Raw genomic sequence first — 6,294 nt, forward strand, 5'->3', positions numbered from 1 at the left:
CTCTGCTAATTTGTTGTACAGAAGCTTCTTATTTTACTTCAGGTTAATATAATCCCATCTGTCAACCTGCCTTAGTTTCTGGGTCATCAGAGTCCTACTGAGGAAATCATGCTGAGGTCTACATCTTGAAGTATTTCCCCTATTTTATTTCTAGTTGTTTTCAAGGACTCTGGTATTATATTAAAGTCCTCAGTCTATTTAGAAGTGGATTTTGTGCAGAGTGAGTGATAAGAAAGTAGATTCTTCCGCAATTAGATTTCCAGTTTTCCCAAAACCATTTGTTAAAAAGGCTATCATTTGGTTCTGGAGAGATGGCTCAGCGATTAAGAGCACTGGCTATCCTTGCATACGACCTAGGTTCGGTTCCCAGCACCTACATGGCAGCACATACAGTTACCATCTGTAGCTCCAGTTCTAGGGGTCCTCTGGGTTCTGTCTTCCTTGAGCACCAGGCACACACACAGTACAAATATTTATGTGCAGGCAATGCATTCATACACATAAAAGAAGTAAAAATCTTAAACATTTTTAAATTAAAAACAGTAGCTGAACAAGGCTGGGAAGCAAGCCAGTAAGCAGCAGTTCCTTCAGTTCCTGCCTTGAGTTCCTGCCTGACTTCTCTCAAAGAGGCATGGTGTCTTGGAAGGACACAACAAAGAAGCTCCCTCCTTCCCTAGTTGCTCTTGGTCAGTGTTTTATCACAGCAACGGAGAGGCACACTAGGACACATGTCCTCCTCTGTGTCACCAGGGTCCATTTGTTGACCATTCCTGCCTCAGTCTCCTCTTACATGGAACTAACTGATCCTTTATCATAGGGTTGATCTGTGGGTGAAATGAGGACATGAGGTTGTCATCCAGGAACACACCTGATGGCCGAAATTCACAGTCAACCAAGTAGAGTGATATGTAACCTTTATTCCGGAGACATAGGTTAAATACCACTGCATGCCAGAGTCTGAGCTTTGTCCCGGCCACATAAATAAACTCAGAGCCTTAAAATTCTCACAGGTTAGTCAAGGACACAAACAAACAAGTGACTTCAACTTCCTGGGTAAGCACATAGGAACAAAGACTTTTGATCTAGTGGATTTGAGAGTTGTTTGTTTTGTCACTGATTGAACACTGGAGATCCAGAAAGCCATGGTTTATATACAAACAGGACCATGCTACAAGGGAAATGATAATGAGTGTGATCTGAGGTGATTTGGGCTCATCGATCGTCAGACGACTCTAAGCTGGACATAAGTATTTTTTCTCTTGCTAACAATATTTGAGCACTGCTTGATTTCAAACTGGCTCTGCCGTTTCCAGATGAGTGACTTGAGCACAGCCTTTCACCCATGTTTCCTTTATCTTCAGACAATAATTAACTGTACTCCAGGAATTATTGTCTAAGCCAAGATTCTTCAGAAAGACACATGTAATAGCGTAGGAGCGTTAAAAATGAAATTAATATAGTTTACTCTTTCACAGTGCAGAGCGTGGCCATAGGACAGAAGAGATGATTGAACCCTGCTCCATGAAGTCATACAGGATACAGGATTTCTCATGTCTTGTTACTCCGTTGATGTCAGTGAAGACTGATGAGTCTATGTATTAGTTACTTTTCTGTTGCTGTGAAAAATATCGTGACCAAGGCAGGAAGAGTTTATGGGCTTACTGTTTCAGAATTATAAGGGTTCATCGTGGTGGGAGGCTGGAGGTAGCAGTGGCTGAAGCAGATAGCTGAGTGCTTACATCTTCAAATATGTGCAGGAGACAGGGATAGACTGGAAGTGGACCACATATATGAGGTCATATACTCTCAAAGCCCACCCCCAGTAATGTGCTTCCCCTAGCATGGCCACACCTCCTAAAGGTTCCATGACCCTCCCCAAACAGTGCCAATAACTGGGGACCAAGTGCTCAAATACCTGAAGCCTATGGCAGAACAATCTTAGTCAAACCACCACAGTCTATAAGGCAGTGTTGTAGGCGAGCAATCAGACTATTTGTGTGATTATTGCCAAGAGGTTGAACATACATTTTGAATTTTCATCATGCTGTTAGGTCTTATCATATAGATACATATGCCTGGGAAGGCTAGGTGAGTATGGAGGAGAAAGTTTGATCAATCTATATAAAGTTATAGTTAGATGTAAGGTACTGTCATGCACAGTAGGGTGGCTAGAGATTATTTTTAAAGGCTAGAAACAGTTAATTTCAAATATTCAACATGAAGACATGATATCCATTTGATTGAAGAGAGGGATACATTTAACACAATGTAAAACTTATACAATATGGATGTCACATGATGCCACAACAGTGGCATATTATTGCATATTATTCTTTCATATATCTGTTTAGATAAATTTGAATTGAATGAAGAAAATAAGAATAACCTGAGGGGAAGGCTTGAGAGATGGTTCTCATGGGTTAAGGGCACTGGCTGCTTTTGCAGAGGGTACAGGTTTGTTCCCAGTATGCACATGGTGGTTTACAGCCTCCTGTAACTCCAATTCCAAGGGATTTAACTCCTTCTGGCCTCTGCGGGCACTCGCATGCATGTAGTGCACATATCAACACTTAGGCATACAACAAAAAAGTTGGAGAACCTGAGCATAGTTCCAAGGGACTCTATATACTATGAAAGAGATGAGATACTTTTATATCTGTGTTTATTACTGCTCTCTTCACACCAGCTAAGATGTGGAAACAGCCTAGATGTCCACACACTGATGAATGGATAATGAAAATGTGGTACATATACATATGGAAGGTGGGGGCTGGAGAGATGGCCCAGTGGTTAAGCGCACTGGCTGCTCTTGCAGAAGACATGGATTCAAATCCCAGCACCCACGTGGTGGCTAACAACCATCCATAACTCCAGTTCCAGGGGATCTGAAGCCCTCTTGTGTCCTCCTGGGGCATTGCACAACACAGGTACACTTGCACACATGCAGGAAATACACTCGTACACATAAAATAAAGATAAATAAATAAAATTTAAAAAGACGTGGAAGGTTATTTCAACTGTAAAGAAAAGATAAAACTGGAAAAAGTTAAATTGCGCCAGGTAACTCAGGCTCAGAAGGACAAACATTGAATGTTCTCTCTCATCTGTGGATCCTGGCTTCAACTTCTTAGTTCTGTCTGTTCAACACAGCATTTACGGAAGCCAGTAAATGAGGAATGGGGCATGGGCAGGGTAAGTCGCCTTAAACAGGGGGGAGCATAACAGAAAATAGACGAAAGGAGAGTAAAGAGGGGGAATACACTGGGTGGGAAGACTTAAATATGGAGGGAGGATTGGGACGATGAAGATGTGGGAAGGGAAGAAGGATGAACTGGAATAAAATGAACATAAAAAATCATACAGGAACTTGCTGTCTTTTTAATATTTTATTTATTATTTCTATTTTATGTGTATAAGTGTATTGCCTGCATGAATGTAAGTGCATCCATGTCATGCAATGCTAAAGGAGGTCAGAAGAGGGTGTCAGATGCCCTGGAACTGAAGTTACAGATGGTTGTCAGCCACCATGCCATGCTGGGAATTGAACCCGGGTCCTTTGCAAGATCAGCCAGTGCTCTTAACTGCTGAGCCATCTCTCCAGCCCTGAAACCTGCTGTCTTTAAAAAAAAAAGATTTTATTTACGTTTATGTGTGTTTTGCCTGCATGCATGTGTTCCTGGTGCCTGTGGAAGCCAAAAGAAGGTGTCAGATCCCCTGGAACTGGATTTAAGAATGGGTGTTAGCTGCCATGTGGGTGTTGGGAACCAGACCTGGGTCCTCTGCAAGAGCAGCTAATGCTCTTAACTACTGAGCCACTTCTCCAGCCCCACTCCCTTTTTAAAGATTTTGTTTATTCTTATTTTATGTGTATGAGTGCTTTACCTATATGTATGTAAGTGCATCACATGTGTGCCTGGTATTCTTTTGGGGCCAGAAGAGGGGCATCAGATCTCCCAGAATTGGATGGTTGTTAACTGTCATATGGGTGCTGGGAACTGAACCCAGGTCCCCTGCAAGGGCAGCAAGTGTTCTAACCACTGAGCCATCTCTCCAGCCCCCATGCCTGCTGTCTTTTGACCCAATTAAAAAATACAAAAGAAAGGAGGAAAAAAGAATAAAACCAGTAAAAATACCTTCATCACTCAACATATGAAACATTTTCTTCACCATGTGTAACACATAAAAATTTGATTTTCCCTGTTGCCCTATAACCAGGAACCCACTGGATGACTGAGAATCTGGTAGTCTCCAAAGGGGACCCTACCTGTGTCCAAACTGTCAAAAATTCTTCCAGGTCCCCATGGATAGAGTCTAAAGACTGGCAGAAACTGCTCCTGAATCAGCAGAGACCACGCCTCATGACTGCACATCTTCCCATACAATTCTTTCTCAAGTCTTACTTCACCTCCAGAGCAAAGGTGAGTGGATGCTGGTCCTTGTGAAGGAATCTCAGGAAGTCATTCTCACATCTAATAGACTGTTGCATCCAAAGAAGTGTCCAAACCCATGGCCACACGCAAATGTACGAAGCCATACTTAACTGAACCCAGAGTACTTCATCTTGTGAACTCAGAGTTCAACTTATGAATTTCTTTTTTAAAAGTTTTCATGTAAGTGTATGGGGTGTACATGTGTTTATGGGTTTTTTAAAATAGTTTATTTATTTACATTAAAAATATTTATTTTTATTTTATGCATATGAGTATTTTACCTGCATGTATGTATGTGCACCATATGCATGCAGTGCCTGCTGAGGCCAGAAGAGGGCATCAGATCACTGGAACTGGAGTTACAGATGTTGTGAACCACCATGTGGCTGCTAGGCACCAAACTCTGGTCCTTTGCAAGAGCAGCAAGTACCTTTAACTACCGAGCCATCTCCAGTCCCTGTGCTTGGAATGTTTTTGCACAAATGTGGTCACATGTGGGCATGTGCATGTGGAAGACCAATGTTGATGTCATGAATAATCCTTGATTGCTGTTCCACTTTATTCATTGAGGCAGAGCCTCCACATTAAAACCAAAGGTCAACAGTATTGTAGATGACCAGCTGTGACTGGTGCTGTGAAACTGAACTTCAGCCAGTGCCTGATCAGTCTTCTCCCAGGTATCTGGGGAGCAAACTCTTCCCCACCCCAAGCTTCTGCATCAGCAAAGCCTGTTAGCTATTTGCAAGCAGAGGGCTTTCATCCTTAAGGGAGAAGGGAGGCAACTACACAATATGGCTAGCCTTACTGGAACTAAAAGTGGCAGCCTCTGCTCACTCAGCATTGACATGGGTTTCCAAGGATCCAAAATCTGATCCTTATGCTTGTGTGGTAAGCCCTCTTATCACTTGACCATTTTCCAAGCTCTCCAACTTTTGTTTTACTCTAATGAAACACTCAAGCCTATGCCAGCTAATGAAACTTCCCCAAGTATAAGATCAATTTAGCATCCTCTATCTCTGAATTAAGCAAATCTGGAAGGGAAGAAAACCTTGTGTTGAGATAATGATGGATGGAGGGCAAAGATGCATGTTGTCCTCTGACCTCTGCCTGTTTGTTGTGCTTTGTGTAGAAACATAAGCAGTTTGGTTCTAGATATGAAGAAATGTGTGATGTTGAAAATTCAGAGATATAAACATTTATACTACACCTTCATAATATCTGTCTCTGTATCTCTGTGTCTCTGTCTCTCTCTGTCTCTCTCTCATCATTTATGTCATCAGGAATCCAAAAAATATTGCTACAACTGTTACCCGTTCTCAAGAAACATCTGACTTTTGATGGCTATCTTACTGATTTAATCCAGGGTGCTGGTGAGTTGAACCTGGACCAATAATTTTATGTTTTTAAATTGTAATAATCAAAATCCGAGATCTGGTCCAGGGTGCATGCTTTGAAGACTGAATCAGTGAGCCACAGTTGTTCAAAATTTACTCAGTGTGGGGCTGGGGAGACGGCTTAGCAGTTAAGAGCACCTGATGTTCTTGCAGAAAACCCAAGTTTAGTTCCCAGCACCCATGTTGGGCAGCTCATAACCATCTGTAATTCCATCTCCATGGGATCTGATGCCCTCTTCTGACTTCTGAAGGCACCTGCATTCACATGTGCACACACATATATGCATAATTTTAAATAATATAAAATAAATCTTTAGGGGCTGCAGAGATGGCTCAGCAGTTAAGAACACTGACTATTCTTGCAGAAGACCCAGGGTCAAATCCCAACATCCACATGGCAGCTAACAACTGTCTGTAACTCCAGCTCCAGGGGATTCGACAGCCTCTTCTGTCTTCCATGGGCATTACAC

This window comes from Nannospalax galili, unplaced genomic scaffold, assembly GCF_000622305.1.
Source record: "Nannospalax galili isolate Female #2095 unplaced genomic scaffold, S.galili_v1.0 scaffold842, whole genome shotgun sequence".
Classification (NCBI taxonomy): domain Eukaryota; kingdom Metazoa; phylum Chordata; class Mammalia; order Rodentia; family Spalacidae; genus Nannospalax; species Nannospalax galili.